The sequence below is a fragment of the Marmota monax genome, unplaced genomic scaffold (genome assembly GCF_021218885.2).
Source record: "Marmota monax isolate L192 unplaced genomic scaffold, Marmota_monax_Labrador192_F-V1.1 WCK01_AAM20220418_F8-fsc00131, whole genome shotgun sequence".
Taxonomy (NCBI): Eukaryota; Metazoa; Chordata; class Mammalia; order Rodentia; family Sciuridae; genus Marmota; species Marmota monax.
The window spans coordinates 1,141,589-1,157,365 of NW_026693141.1; the positions used below are offsets into that span (position 1 = coordinate 1,141,589).

At 39.1% G+C, this 15,777-nt stretch overlaps 1 protein-coding gene and 1 pseudogene across 1 annotated transcript in view; one reads left to right on the forward strand and one right to left on the reverse strand.

The window, feature by feature from the left end:
- Window positions 1–15,777, reverse strand: part of Exoc4 (exocyst complex component 4) — a 782,534-nt gene that overhangs the window by 181,876 nt on the left and 584,881 nt on the right. The gene's annotated exons all lie outside the window — the stretch shown is intronic.
- On the forward strand, window positions 1,429–2,874 carry LOC124099830 (origin recognition complex subunit 2-like; annotated as a pseudogene).

Consider the following 15,777-nt stretch of genomic DNA (forward strand, 5'->3'; position numbering starts at 1 on the left):
CGGGCAACCCTGGAGCTCTTCAGAAGGGTCCCTTTAACCCTTCAGCTGAGTATTGATCTACGTCAAGGAAACCACTAGAGCCAGAGAGAAGTGTTTGAAAGAAGCAGGAAGAACAGTCTACAGAGTTCACCCAGCTCAGGAATGGCCCATGGTCCCCCTGGCTAGGGTGGAAGAACCTCCTAACAAATCGGTGCGGGCAAAACCCTCAGAAAAGAAATGTGACAGTAAGGGGTTCAAACTGGTCTCAGACTAAAGACTGCTCTAGAAAAATCTGACAAAGCTCAGAAGCATGGCATGATCAAAATAATCTCCCCAAATTTATATGTGTTTCCAGAGTTCAGCAACATTCAAAGGACTATAACAAAATTCAGCATTTAACAATGTAAAAATAAAATTACATGTTCTGCATCACTCAAAATTTACTTGGCATGGAAGAATATGGGAAAATACCCAAGAGGAAAGAAAATTAATCAAAAGAGATCCAGTAGTACACAGATAATAAAATCAGTAGAAAGAAGGTTGAAATAGTTATGATAAATGTGATTCTATGCTTCAAAATGTAAAGGAATATATGAACATGATAAGAAGAGAAATGAAAAACATAGCAAAAGAAACTATTCAAACTAAAACACACACAGAGAAATGGATGATAAAATAGAACAGCTAGTGAACTGTGGGACAATGTCAAGTAATCTAATACACACGCATCTTTAGTTTCCAAAGAAGGTAGAGGACAAAGAGAAGGAAAGGAGATAGAATGGCCGCAAACTTCCCAAAATGGATGAAAAATACAAGCTCACAGATTCCAGAAGTTCAATAAACCTCAAGTAGAAGACAACAAAAACAATAGCAAGGTCCACTATAGCCAAATTGCTGAAAACCAGAGATAAACAGAAAATCAAAAACAGAGGGGGGTGGGAAAGGATGAAGGAAATAAGATTGGGAAAGAAAAAATAAGTCAGGCCTTCTGATTTCCAGGTCAATGTTATCTTTACTAGCCCCTACTGTGCCCCCTCCTGGGAAAAGGGTGTTAAACATAGATGAACTGGGCAGGCACATTGGGCATGGTCTAAAGAAGGGAGAGTTCAGGGCAAGGAGGTGACTACGGACCTGGCAGGAGACTAGAATGGCTTGGACAGTAGTGGACATGAGGTAAAGATGATTAACAGAGAATAAAGAACAGAGCTATAGACAAAAAGGAGGAGGAAGAAGAGCGGAGGAGGAGAAGGAGAGGAAGGGGAGGAGAGAACAACCTTTGACAGAAGCTAAGGAAGAGGGCTTGGGCTTCCTGTCTCACCATGTGGTCTTTCTAGCTGGGCCTCATGCTCCCTCCCCCCGCCCCCACTCCGTCACCATGTGATGCAGCCTTGGGGCTCTTCATGGGAGCTAGCTGATGCTGGCACCATGCCCTAGAGCCTCCACCACTAATTCCTGAAAAATGGTTCTACTACAAATGATGGGAATATTATTTTTTTCCCTTTAGAGTAGAAAACACTCTGAGAAGATGCCTATATTGTCTTAAGAACCAGCAAACACACCAAGAAATAGTGTTCAATTCAGTTTGAAGAATGATTTTGAAATCATGATAAATATTCCTCAAAGTAGCAAGGGCCATTCGGCTTCAAAGTTCAGCTGAAGAACAATGACAAAAGTGAATTTCTGTCAACGCCACCTTGTAGTCTAAGGAAAGATTAATAGTTCCAAGGTCTCATTCTGACAGTGAAAGTGAATATTCTGCTTTCAATTTAAAGGCTGATGAAGAGCTTTCTCAGAATACGAAGAGGAGACTAATGCAGTCATAGCCAAAAGATTCAAGCCTAGAATAGAGTTTCAGCTCTTGTTTGAAAAGAAACACCTTCAAAGAAAATTTAAAAAGATAAAACAAGCAACTTAGCAGAGTATTTTGAGACAGCAGTTTAAAAGTTTTCACTTCTGATAGAACACTGCAGAAACCAAAGAGAGCTAACCTGGATCTGCCAACTCTGCGTAATCTATTCAGTAAGGTTTCTCCTTCCTTTTCTAAGGAACTTGCACAACTCTATGAGGAACTTAGTCATATGAACAATGGTTTCATGAATGGATGCTACAGTTACTCCTTGAGTTGTGCTTGATGGTTTGGGTTCTAAGATTTACCATAAAGGTTTTGAAGCACTATGCTGCAGGACTTTATTCATGTTGCCAACTCTGGCTTCTTTCCTGAAACCAATGTGAAATTAGTCCTTAATTTTATAACTGAAGAAGTCCTTGATCATATTGGGACTTTATGACATTGCAGGGATCAACTAGACTGGATAATAATCCAATGTAAAGGAGATTCATCTTTAGAACTATACTTCCCATCCACATTTGGATGTTGAGAGGAGATGACAGCCAGCAAATTATTGGACAGTAATCATCTTTGTGTAATATACATATTGTAGCATCTACTGACTACCTCATTGCTTTTCTCAGTGGGATCATGTAAAAGAGAGTTGTTGTAACGGGCTCCGGTCTAAAGTGACTACATCTAATCCTTATAACTAAAGAACATCCTATGGAAATTCTCTTATGGATAAACAGTCTGGATCTCTACCTCTTAGTTCCCTGACTCATATCTCACAAACTCTTATTCCTAATATAAGGTGGATGTTCAGGCTACTAATAAAGTATCAGTGGATAACTAGATAACTTTTCCTACAATGGACTTTCTTTTCCAGATGTTTACCAGCAGTGTTGGGGGCATTCCTAGTCAGTAGTAATCTGACACTCCAAGATCAGTTAACTGAATTTAGCTACGATAAACTTATAAATACCAAGGAGGGAATTGATGGAGTGAAGTATTTATTGATTTCTTGGAAAAGGAAGAGGAGACTTGAAGCTGTCCTTTATTCTTGAACTTTCCGTGAAAGGGTTGTTAAACCCCACCTGCCTTTCCTCCAGTCAAAAGTGCTGTGTTTACATCTAACATCAGATTATTTTCCCAACATATGACATTTAATATTGGTCAGAGGAGATGGCATCAATTAGAACCCCTGATTGGCCTGGCTGTTATATGATCTCTAGCTTAATGCAGTGGTCCTCAACTTGGGAAAATGTGCCTTCCATTTGCTACCTCTCTGCACTTCTTGCTGGAACAAACAGTGTGCACAGGGGCTATTTATAACTGGATGTTTTAAAATTCTTTTATACTAAAAATACTATTCCTAATTTCTGAGGGCCTTTTAGCACTTCTGGAGTTGATTGTTTGCAAGTATACACATTCCAGAGTATAGAAATACAGGTACAGCCATCACATAAATCTGCTTTATTTGCTGTTGCATATGTCAGGACCAGTGAGTGTGATGGAGAAGGCAGAGCATCTCTCGCTGTTTCTGAGACAACTTAACAAAAGGTGTAGATTGAAAAGTCAGTGCTGCTGTTTTCTTCTTTAGGCGAGTAGGTAGAGGTATTATACTACTCAATTGGGATAGTAAGAAAAGCACAGGAAGTACACAGGTATAGACCTAACATAGCACATAAACAATAGGTCATGATATTTGGAACAATGAATATCTGTGCCTTGACTTTGACCTTCATGATACAAGTGAGAAGTCAGTTTAGAGAAGTAAAATAAATTGATTTCTAAGTATTTTCAAGATAATAGAAAATAAAAACATTTCATTATTCTTATAAATTGATGTATTTTTCTTTTCCTGAGTGGTGAGTGGTGTATTATTGGCTGGCTATGAATCAATCTTGAGTTTTCTGTCAAGTAGACATAAAACTCACTGCAAGACATTTCATTTTTTTTTTAAAGTGACAATTTCAAGGCGTCTAAGTATTTACACAAGCCTTCTTAAGCAGGGAAAAAATAGATAACCTTGGCTACTGTTATCAGCTTATAGTCTTTACATACTCCCTGAAATATTTCATACTTGGAAATGAAATTCTTCATTAAAATATCAGTGTAATAAAATATTTACTGCATCAGCAGTTTTAACTTAAAAAAAAAGGATGCAGTTACAAGGAAAAGGGATAGTGTAAGGGTATCTGACTTTTAAATAACAAAACCAACCACTCATGAAATCCCAGGGAAGAAAGAAGAAACTGGGAGGATTTATTCCATCTAACATTGTTCCTGGGAATTTTACTTCCCTGTTGTATATTTCTAAATGTTCTCTTTCTGCTTAAAGAGCCCCAAATTATTCCATGTGTTAAAGGCTAGGTATACACATTTAAAAAAAAAACCTTAATTCTTTTCCTTAACAAAACCAATACAAGTTCTCTTAAAAAGGCAATTTACTTAAAGAAGAAAATTAATAACAAGAAGTAGTATAAAAGTAAAAAGGAATTAAAAGGATCAAAGATAAATGAGGTTACAAAGAATAGATGGATATTTAAAGATAACTTTATTCTAACTCTTATTGATCTTGATTGAACAAAGTAAGATTCCCAAGAACCATGGTTTCCTTTCTCAAGTTTTGGATATAAACATAAAGAGTTTACATTGTAATATAAATGTGAATGTTAAAATGAGCTGCCTACCTACCATTCATCCATCAATCCATCCAATTTTTACTGGAGTGGCATCCATTATGTGCCTGGCCCTGCCACTGTGCTTTTCTTTGGGAACATAAGAGTACAACAGTTTACACACACACACACACACACACACACACACACCACACACACACACACACATTTTCTGCCTCCTGATGTTTATAGTTTAGATAAATAAACAAAACAGGAGATTGTAATAAAATGTGGCATAATAGGTCCAAGTACTTTATATGCATTATCTTATTTAACTCACTGTAAGTCTTACTTAAATTTCTATAAAATAGTTCCTATTGTTACCCCTGTTTTACAGTTGAGAAAATAAAAGTACCAAGAGGTGAAAAAGTTGTCCATGATCACACAACTAGAAAGTAATAGTTACATAGAGAATCGGAACTTAAGCAGCCTGATCCCAGAGTCCATTTCCTAGTCAGTATTTTTGTTGCTTTTAGTAAATACACAAACACCGTAAGTGATGCATTCTAGCTATCCAGGCAGTCTACGGTGTCTGGTGTAGCAAGGTCAAGATGAAAAAGGACTAACAGAGGAAGAAGCTTACTGCACCTTAAGACAACAGTTACAATGGTGGGGTTGTTAGACCAAAATCAGGTTTGTGGATAGCTATGAAAGGAATATATGCGAGGGAAGAGAGACGGTCACCTGAGATGTGTCAGTGAAAGGGAGATGAGAGGAACTCAGCCAGTGGACAAGACAGAGTCAGAACAGGAAACAAACCTTCTGGTGGATCAGCAGGCTGTTCTGTTTGACCAGGCTTCTGGAGGCAGAGGCCACTCCAGGCCAGCAGCCCATGGTCTACTCCTGGGCAGTTTTGAGCCAGCGTGGGCAAACTCTTCTTGCTTTCCTGAAACCCTGGCCTCGAATCACACCAAACTGATACCTAAGACCAAAGGACAGACCACAAGGATGCAGGACAGCTGCACAGGCTCAGATTAGTAATCCGACCTGTCTTCAAACTTGTTTCTGAGATTGTGTCTTAGCATAATTTTCCATGCCCCGCTAACAACATTGCCATAGCGTTTTGTAATGCTCTTCTTCCTGTTCCTGAGAACTCAGAGTACTTTGCAAATATCTCAGTCAGTATCCTAACAGCTTGTGAGAAAGTGGAGCAGTCATTATCTCCCTATTTTATAGCAAGTCTAACACTTAGAGCAGCTTCCAGGAACAAGCATAACACTTAGAAAGAGGTTTTCAAAGAACATCAGAACATCAAGCTGCCACCAAAGGTGATTGGAAATGCTGTTACTTCTTTACATTCAAAAATTCTCATGCTCCTCAACAGATTTCTGTCATGTCACAAAGCACCTGCAGTACAGCAGCCCCTTTCTTGATGTGGCAACACTATTCCAGCATTTTATGTGATTATTTTGTCCTTTTAGAGATTACATGTCCTCAGCCACTCCCATTAGAGCCAACAAACAAATGCAAAAATTCACAGAGCAGAACCTTTGCTATTCTTTTTGCTCATAGAAGCAGGTTACTCACCAGGAGGCTGCAATGACCCACAGTGGGGCAGGATTCATTAGGGAAGAGCTACAAATAATATAAATCAACATGTCAGAGGAGGAAGTCCAGTTGGACCCAGTGGGAGATACACACTACATACGCATTTGTTCCGCTCTGTGCTGGCTCACCTGTCTTTGGTGGCTCACGCCATATAATAATCAATTATGCTGACAAGTTTCCCTACAAATTGTTTCAGCCTCAGTTACTCATGCACCTCAGAGGTGAGATCTGGAGTCCTCTGAGGAGGAGAATGAGCAGGGAGCTTGGCTTCCAGTAAAACAGAACATATGGAACTGTTTGGGGGAGAGAATGCTCCAGCAGCATGCAAGAATGCACAGGCAAGGGAGAATTTGTTCAAGGGTAGAGGTACAATTCAGATACGCCTCACACTGGGAGGCACGATAACATCTGAGAACTAATGACTTTTAAAAAGTAGTTGTTTTTTTTTTTTTTTTTAAAAAAACTGGCAGTTGTAAACCCAGCATTCTAGCTCATTCCAGGAATAAAGTTAACTGCTCTATATGTTCTTTCCATGCTGAGCAAAACAGAATGCACGGCAGGCACAAAATCAAACAAGCCCACAAGAGAAGTGGGCTCTGAACATCATTTTAATACTCACTGACTTTGGGATGTTAAGCATCTATGTTGGCAAGGGGCGAGATAATCTTCATGAACCACGGTGACATCTGTAGCCTGCCTACCATAAAGTAAACTTGGGCTTTAGCTCATCTTTCCAAGACATGAGTCATCCACACTTTTCTTTCCTAGATTTTAGTTATTGAGGCACATTATTTATGAGGAGATAGGCCAAGATGAGATTGGAAATCCCTATAATGCATTCTAATGAACTAAACTCCAGGGCATCCTGCCAAAGTTAGTGTGAAAGAACAGTAATAGAACCACCCACATGCTGCCCAGGGAGGCAGCTTTTCTCTCAAGTACAAGAATAGTTAGTGGTTAAAAATCAGAATATTGAAGCTTTGATGTATTTTCTTCTAAGACAATCTCTTCACACAGGAAACACCTACGCCCTTGGGAAGGATACAGCCAATACTTAGAATCTACAATTACTTCCAGACTTTAGGATTTCACCAACCAGAAGGAAAAGGAGACCAGCATAGATATGACCTTTAATCTTATTAAGATGCTTGAACCAAAACAAGAAGATCACCTATATTGTCACTGTTTTCACAAAATTGTGACTGCTTTAACATAAAAAAGGAGAAAAATAATATCAGAAAAAACAAAGGCAGTCCCCCAAAGAAAGTAAACTTGAAATCACAGCTCATACCTCCCATGCACATGCATACACTACCAGCTTTCGTGGACTACATGCTAGGCTGGTGGCCTAGCTTTGTGGGCCATCGTTCTATGAGGGAGAGGTAACAAAATTCATGTTTTGCAGATCACTATGCCTACTGAGACATAGGCCAGTGGACAAAGGTCAAATATTCTGATTGTCTTCAACCTTGAATAGTATGGGAGAGTGCTTACTTTTAAGTGGGAAGCCATCATTATACCAAACAAGGGCTTCATATAGTCACTATACATGAGAATAAAGACAGCCTCCACTGATTTAAAAAGGAGGAGAAATAAAATACACAAAGACTCAGCTGTCATGATTTTATCTCTGGGTTGTTAAGTATAAATTTTTTAAAATGCAAAATTAGCACAAAATTCAAAAGCATTAAATGAAATTGTTCAACAGCCTCTTACTGTGGGTAACTTAGGAGGCACTTTAAGAACATGCAGATATAATTTGGAAAGAAAACTCTAATGATTCATAAAATTACCACAGTTCCCATGTAACAGAAAACAATAGAGCCCACCACAAAATATAGACAGAGCATTCAAATCATTTTAATGGTTTTTCATTTTTTTCTTTTAAACTCTCTGCTCCTTTTATCACTAAGATTTTTTTTAAATGAAAAGTACAATGTCCCTGCTGCCCATTTTCTTCTTTTATTGTCTCCCTTTTGTTCTAAAAATGAGGGTAAAATTAAGTGCCTAGATCACTAGAGATTTCCAGATGGTCAAACAAACGAGTACTCTGGCTCCTGGGCCTGCGTTTTTTTTTATAGATATGGACACTCTTCTCACTCTGTCTCTGTGGCTCTTGTTCAATACATGTTTGATTTAGCTTAAGTACCTTAAATATATGACAACCAAATTTCTGTCTTGAATGAAGACTGAAATTGATTTAATTGCTAAAATAAAAATGGACATTTTCTATACAGTTAGAAAAATGTGCCTTTATTTTCCTGGTATTCTTGTTTGAAAGAAAATATTAAAAGTCTCTATTATATATTTTGTAATTTTTGTAGGTTGTTCTGAAATATTACTGTTTTTATTTTCTCTTACCTCCCTCCCTGCTGGGACCCCTCCTCTGGTTTATTTCGCCCACCTTTCCCCTAGTTTCCTAGAGCTATCATTTTCAGGTGCATCTCCAGGCAATTTGGCCTCGTTTATTTTCATGTATCCCTCTACTACTACTTGGTCTTGAACACTACCACATAAGCCTGTAGGAAAGGACTAGGTAGCTGTTTTTTGTAGCAGTGGCCAAGACACCTGACAAGAACAATCTAGAGGAGGAAGAGTTTATCTGGGGTTCCAGTTTCAGAGGTGTCAGTGCATAGATGGCCGACTGCATTGCTCTGGGCCAAGGTGAGGCAGCACATTACAAAAGGGCATGGCAGAGGAAAGTCACTCCACTGATGGCAGCAAGGAAGCAGAGGGGGAGGGGGTGGGATGGGGGAAGGGGACCTGGAGAAGATATGCTCTTCCAGGGTAAGCCCCCGCGCTCCACAGGCCTACAGGTACCACACAGTTCACTCAAACTAGGATGGTGAAGTTCCAGCACTCCAGTGCAGTCATTTCACATTCCTACATTAGCACAGGAATGTGTTTAGGGGACACTCATTTGCAGACCATAACAGTCACAGGTGTTTATTTTAATAAAAAAAAATGTGCCTATTGCTTACTATGTGCCAGGCAGTGTTCTAGGTGATTTAAAAATCATTAATTCATTTAAGCCCCATAAAAATTGTGAGGTAAATACTATTATTATCTCCAACTCACACATAATAAACCCAAGGCAGAAAAAGTAATACCACCTGTTAATGGTGGATTCAGATTCTGAGCCATTCAGTCAGGTGGGCTTCAGAGGCCCTGCTCTTAATCACTGGTAGAGAAAGAATATGAAGGAGGAGGAAGGACAAGGGAATTGACAGTAAAAATAGAAGAAGGAAAGGATAAATGAATGACTGGTTCATTGGTGATAAACAGGAAGGAAGGAGGAGCAGTATAGGAGTGCTCATGAATCCAGAGTAGAAATCTGTTCACTCAGGCTTTGGGGCAAAAGACAGGTTTGACTACCTTAGTGGGAGAATTGGCCATCTTGAAGATAAACGGTAACTGTGGTGCTCAAGGTCATTGGCAACTGGTAGTAGTAGAAGAAAAGAACATGACTGGCGGTTTGATAACTGGCTCTCCAGAGAGATGGAGAAGTTCGATTTGTAGTGTTTTCTGGTTTTAGTAATGTAAATAGTTCTACCATGGCCAATTTTAAACAGTAAATGTAATGCCACCAAACTCAGAGCTGGGAAGAGATGCACAGTAACATACATAGTGATATATAGTATTGCTACAATGGATGGAAATTAACTCAAGGGCAGGGATAATAGTAAGATGTAGTAAAATAATTAAGAACTGATGAATTTGAGTATTTCTTACCTTTGCTTTTAATATTATGGAATCTATTTTTATTAATGGTTGTGTTTATTAATCAGCTCACAAAATTCCTAAAAATATCAGACCATCTCTCAGGAACCTCAGGAGTATGACTACCCAAACACATCCATTCTCAAATATATGGATAGATAACAATCTGGATGTTTGATCTAATGATTCACCACATTCTGAATCTAATAAATTCAGAAAGAGAGTGACAAAAAAAGAACGCTAGAGTTTATGAAAAACAGAATATGCACTCCAATCCAATGAGTAGAACAGAGGTCAAGTGTGAAAAAGGAAGTTTGAGAAGGTAAGTAAGTCCAGTGCATGGCTGAGTCTTCGTGCTCTACTATGCTATAGGCTACCATGCTCTCAACTCCCTAAGCAAGGTCTTGAATCTTCTTTCTGTGTCCTGCAGAAACTTTTAATTCATGGGAAATAATCACAGCTCAAGCCATAATGATAAAAAGAGAGTGCAACAAATGAATTTAATGAAGACAATCTATGCATAAAGCTGGATGTGGCACTAATAAAAATCTCATGGAAAGCTCTGATGTCATTAAATATCACAAGCAACTAGCAACCTTTGGAAAAAGATGGTCTGTTTCACTGACCAAGGTTTCCCCAGAGTCCAGCAGAGTCCACTACAATCATTTTTCAGAAATATTTTTCCACTAAATGGTTACACTAAATGGATTTTCATGATATCTTTTCCATGAAGTCTTTTAAACTCTTATCACTTGAATACAAAGGGTGTGTATGAAAGAAAAAAATATTTTTTAAATAGAGAACATTCTACATTTTTCATTATTGCTTAAGATTCTCTTGGAAAATTCATGAGTTCACAAAGGAATGCACATTTAAATTTCTGACCTCCAGCTCTTTGTGTAATTTTTACTAGGTATGTACAATATAGAATTTTATGTACAAAGCACTTATCAAATGCTTGTCGAATTGAAAGATTAGGGCAAGATCCATCTCATTACTCCAAACTGCCAAATAATGGGCTGTTTTGCTAATTGACACCTGAACATATAATTATAACTGGCAACTCTACATAGCAGAGTGCCTTAGGTCAAAGAATCAGCTAGCTTCCAGATCCCAAGTGGCAAGCTGTGGACTGAATTGGAAGTTAGTTAACACAGTTCTCACTTTTATAATTGTAAACAGGAAGCACAGCTATAAGCCTCAGGTTGACTCTGGTAAAGCCAATACTGAGACTGAGGCCTTTTCAGTTTTATTGAACACTGTTTCTGCTCCCCTGGTGCCCTAAGAATTTCCTGCCATAACATTCTATGGACGTTAGTTGTGCCACAACTGATGTGACACAGCTTGGACAAAGTACAGTAACTATGTCTAATGAAGAATCTCTACTAAGCTCTTTTTTCCAGAAAAAATCATTTACTGAATATTTCTTGAGCTCTACTATCAAGGAAGCTCTGTGCCAAGGAGATAGAATTTGTATTCAACACCTCCTCTATGCCACAGGTTACACCGAGCAGGGCCACAGGCTTCATGTCATGCAGTCCTCACACAGCTCATTTACAGATGAAGACAGAGAGCTGCAGAAAGGTTAAGTTAAATGTCCATGAAAACATAGCTGGAAAGTGGTGGAGCCCAGATCGGCCCCCAGGCTGTCCTATTCAAGGCTGCTCTTTTCAATTGATCATATTGCCACTTCCATCACAAATTATCAGACAAGGCACTAGCATGAAGAAAATGTAATTGAGTTTTAGGGTTCTGAAAGATGAAGGAAAAAATGAATATGCAAAAACTCAGTCACACACATGACATATATATGGATGCTCTTCATTACGGCCTGGGATGCTTAGAATGGTTTCTCAGACACACCAAGAAATAAGCTGGGCCTTTATGGGGTGTTAAGTGGAGAAACTGGACCTCAATAGCATGGGTAGGAAGAGAAGAAAGGGACATATTTGCCGCAGTCTGGCTGGGCACAAATGCCGCAGTCTGGCTGGGCACACAATCACGAGCCACCACACAGCTTGTAGATTCAAACAGCAACTCTTTATTCCCGAACTCACACCAGCCGTCTACAATCACGTTCTGGGGAAATCCACGTTCTCTGCCCAAATCCACGTTCTCTGCCCAAATCCACCTCCACTGGGCTTCTATCTCCCAAAATATACTGTCTAAATCCCGTGAGAACTCAAGGGGAACTCAGGCAGCAGGATACGCCCTATTCCCAGCAGGAATAATCTTAAACCTTAAACCTGGAACCTAAACCGGGAACGCCCTAAACACGATTATCTTAAAACCGGGAACACCCTAATCTGCCTTGGTCCTTGAGCAAGGTCATTACATTCAATGTCACTGCAACATGGGGTATGCTGGCAAGGAAATTGTCATACCTACTTGGCTAATGGCTCCCAGCACATATTTCTCCTCAGATGCCTGTAGTGAATGGCAGGGCACAGCTCTGAGTAAAGGCACAGGTATGAGGAATAGAGAGATGCAATGAGCAAAGAGTTTACTTCCAGGTAAAGAAAGCTGACTGAACATGCAGATAGATTCTCTGTCACACAAATACCTGCTGAAATGACAGTAAAAGAGATTCTTTCTTTTCTAAGACGTAAACCTACAAGGGTAAGGAGAACAGGAGGGAGAAAACAAAAACAAGCCAATTTTGGAAGCTGGAAAGTAGATTACAGTGGCAAGCGACTCTAAATTAGACTCCAGAAAACAGAATCCTATGGCAGTAGTTGGGAAAGTTGAAAAGCAACCCACTTCAAATTCCTATCAGCTCCAGGCATATCTGATGCAGGAGCAAAAGGGCTAATAAAAGTGGCTAATAAAAGGTAGTAGAATACAACAGTTACTAATATGGCATTATGTAAAAATGTGGATGTGTAACCGATGTGATTCTGCAATCTGTATTTGGGGTAAAAATGGGAGTTCATAATCCACTTGAACCTAATGTATGAAATATGATATGTCAAGAGTTTTGTAATGTTTTGAACAACCAATAAAAAAAAAAAGGATTGCTTATTGGTCGATTTCAGTAGTCAGACCTCCAGATCTCCTCCCCACTCTAACAAAAACCTGAAGGTTTATTCTCTGGAAAGAATAAAATAGAGGGTCTCTGGACTAGGCAGTGGCATGAATAATTAAGGGCGAGAGAAAAACGTGGGCATTAGGTGAATTGACACATATTGGATGACAAGAATCACCAGCCCACTGCCACTTTGTTTGCATTTGAGGTTGGCAGCCAGGCTTTAGTCTCCAGAAAGCAGTTTAGAGAATCTTCCTCTGTGGAATCTGGTCCAAAAGGAATGATCTAAAGATGTGAACACTGGAGGTCTCCCAAATAAATGGCCCAGTCAAATCTTCACAATTCTATGACCCCTATCCAAGCCAAGAAGTTTGATCAGAAGGATAAAAAAGCTAAAGAACCCTTGCTCTTAAAATAAAATAAAATTTGAAAAAAAGGAAGAATCTCTTTGAATCATATTCCACATAGAACTCTTACTAAAGACAGTTTATAGTATTTTAACTTATAAAAGAAAATTCTTATTTTTCACCTTCTGTATTCTTGGTGATTATCTGATTACCAAATTGATGAAATAATGTCAAATGCATGCAGGGCTAAAAGAGAAGGCCATTAGCACACATGCTTTAAACAGCCCTTGGAAGCATACAGTAGTCAAGAGAACACACGGAGTGCAGTGCACACGTTATAATCTTCCTTTAATTAAGTGAATCAATATGCATTTGCTCAGGGTTCTGCTGAAAGACCTAGTCTTTTTAAATATGCATGCCCACTTCTGAGGCATCGAAAAATTGGTCTTTGCAGGTTTAAGGAAGTGATGAAGGTATTCCACTGTTATTCTACGGGTCATCCTAAATGTCACTTTTAAGTGAATATGGCAGGAAAATTTGAGAGACTAATTCTGTTATAGCCAATAAAGAAATGGCTGGGGGAAACCCCCCAAATACATTATTCTCCTTCCCTGACTCCATGTGAAAGAATAATCATCTTTTTTTTTTCCCCACAGGAAAAGTTTAACAGCTTCTAAGGAGACCTGACCTGCACTGGTCAGGCCGCTGAAAGAGGAGGTTGGGATACTGCCCTCAGTGGGAAGGGGCAGAAGGTTCTGTATGCTCTGAAAAGGTTAAGGTCAATGATGACAATGACAATACAGCATGTTAGCTGAGTGCTGATCACTACTTCAGAGAGCATTCATAGGACACATATTAGAAATTTACAATAGTTTACTTAGTCCTTTCAATAATCTTGTGAAGAAGGTGCTATTATTGCCATTTTTCAAAGCAAAAAACTGAGGCAGAGGGGGTAGGAAATTTTCCCAAGGCTACCCAGGTAGTAAGTGGCAGAGCCACAACTTGAACTCAAGCAGTCTGGCTCCAGAGCCTACTGGCTTAATTACTCCTAGTGGATCCCTGGAGCCTGGCAATGCCTGGACTGAGTAGTAGCAGCTTCCATAAGTGGCAGAATCCTCTATTATAGTGCCCAAGGTCACTGATAGGTGGTGTGTGGCTGTCTGGGAGCCCAATACTACACTATAACAAGGCAAGTTCCAGGGGTTGAGTTTTGTTGGTTTGGGTAGAGAGAATGCAGGGCACAGGAGAGATAAATGTTTTCAAATCAACCAAAGGGACTTACAAATGAGCCTCTCCATGAAAACTAGGATGGACTGAATCCATTTCAGCAAAGGGAGCATGCACACTTCTGTCTTTATTAGAAGCTGTACAAGTCCTGCAAAGCTCTAAAACTCAAAGCTTCAAAGAGTAAGTATATGAAGCAATGCATGTACTAATTAGCTTGATTGTGGTAATCGTTTCACAATGTATATATATATCAAATCATCACGTTCTACACCTTAACTATGTAGAATTTTTATTTGTAAATTATACTTCAACTTGGGATGGGGGAACCACCTCCAAGCTTCAGAGCACACGGGCTCTCAGATACAGAGATGAATCAAAATGAGTTCTACTTTGGAACATAGATAAATAATTAAATAGGAGGGCAGTTGTCAGAGTTGAGCAGGAGGAGGAAGCTGCAGTGCCTCAGATTAACCAAATCCCTGCTGCCCAGCCTGTGTGACTGAGTACCCTCGCCAGTAATAGGACAGCAGTCTTGCCAGCACGCTGTCTCCAGTTGGCCTCATCTCTTGCCTATTTCCTCTGGCACTGCTTGCACTGAAGAGCACACCTGCACCCCTATTCTTTAGTCCCTGCCCCAAACCATCTCATCCCAACTAAACCTTGAGACACATAGGGCCCTGCACACCCTGAGCTGCCAGCCATTCAGTGTCTGATACCCAGTAAGCCAGATGCTTGAGGGAAGATGTGTGGCAAGGAGAGCAAAGTGTGGGGATTCACTGCTAACTCTGATAGTAACTTGCTCTGTGCCCTGAGAAGTCACTTAGTTTCCCTTGATTTAAAGTATTCACTTCAGAGGATTATTGCAAAGATTAAATAAGATTATATTTACGAAAAGCACTTAGTGAAATAAATGGTGGTTTTATAGTCCCCATTCATAAATGTTGACCAAATTAAGTTTAGTTCACCTGCAAAAATACTCGAGATATGAATATAAAGAAAAATATGCACAGCAAAATAGATGCCTTTGCATTCATTTGGTTATCAAAATGTATCTTGAGAAATCAATTAATTAATTAAAAAACAAGTATCCCTACAGGAATGAATAAAAATAAACATGACAGTGCAACAATGGGATTATAATGCAGTTCAATTAAATGTTCAGAATATTAGTATAATTTAAAAAAAACTTTTGGCATACACTGAATTTATATATCATTTGTAAGTAGATTATATGACTCTTAGAGGTTTTCATCACAAGCTACTTGTTTTCACCTGTTTCAATGCACTGCCAATGAATTTCTTAATTTTCATTTCTTTTGACACAAGGTTGCCATTTTTTAAGAGAATGAAAATAAGAAATTCAGTAAAAATAAAAATGCTAAAAATCACTTTAAATCTGATTGGGAAGATGAAATTAGT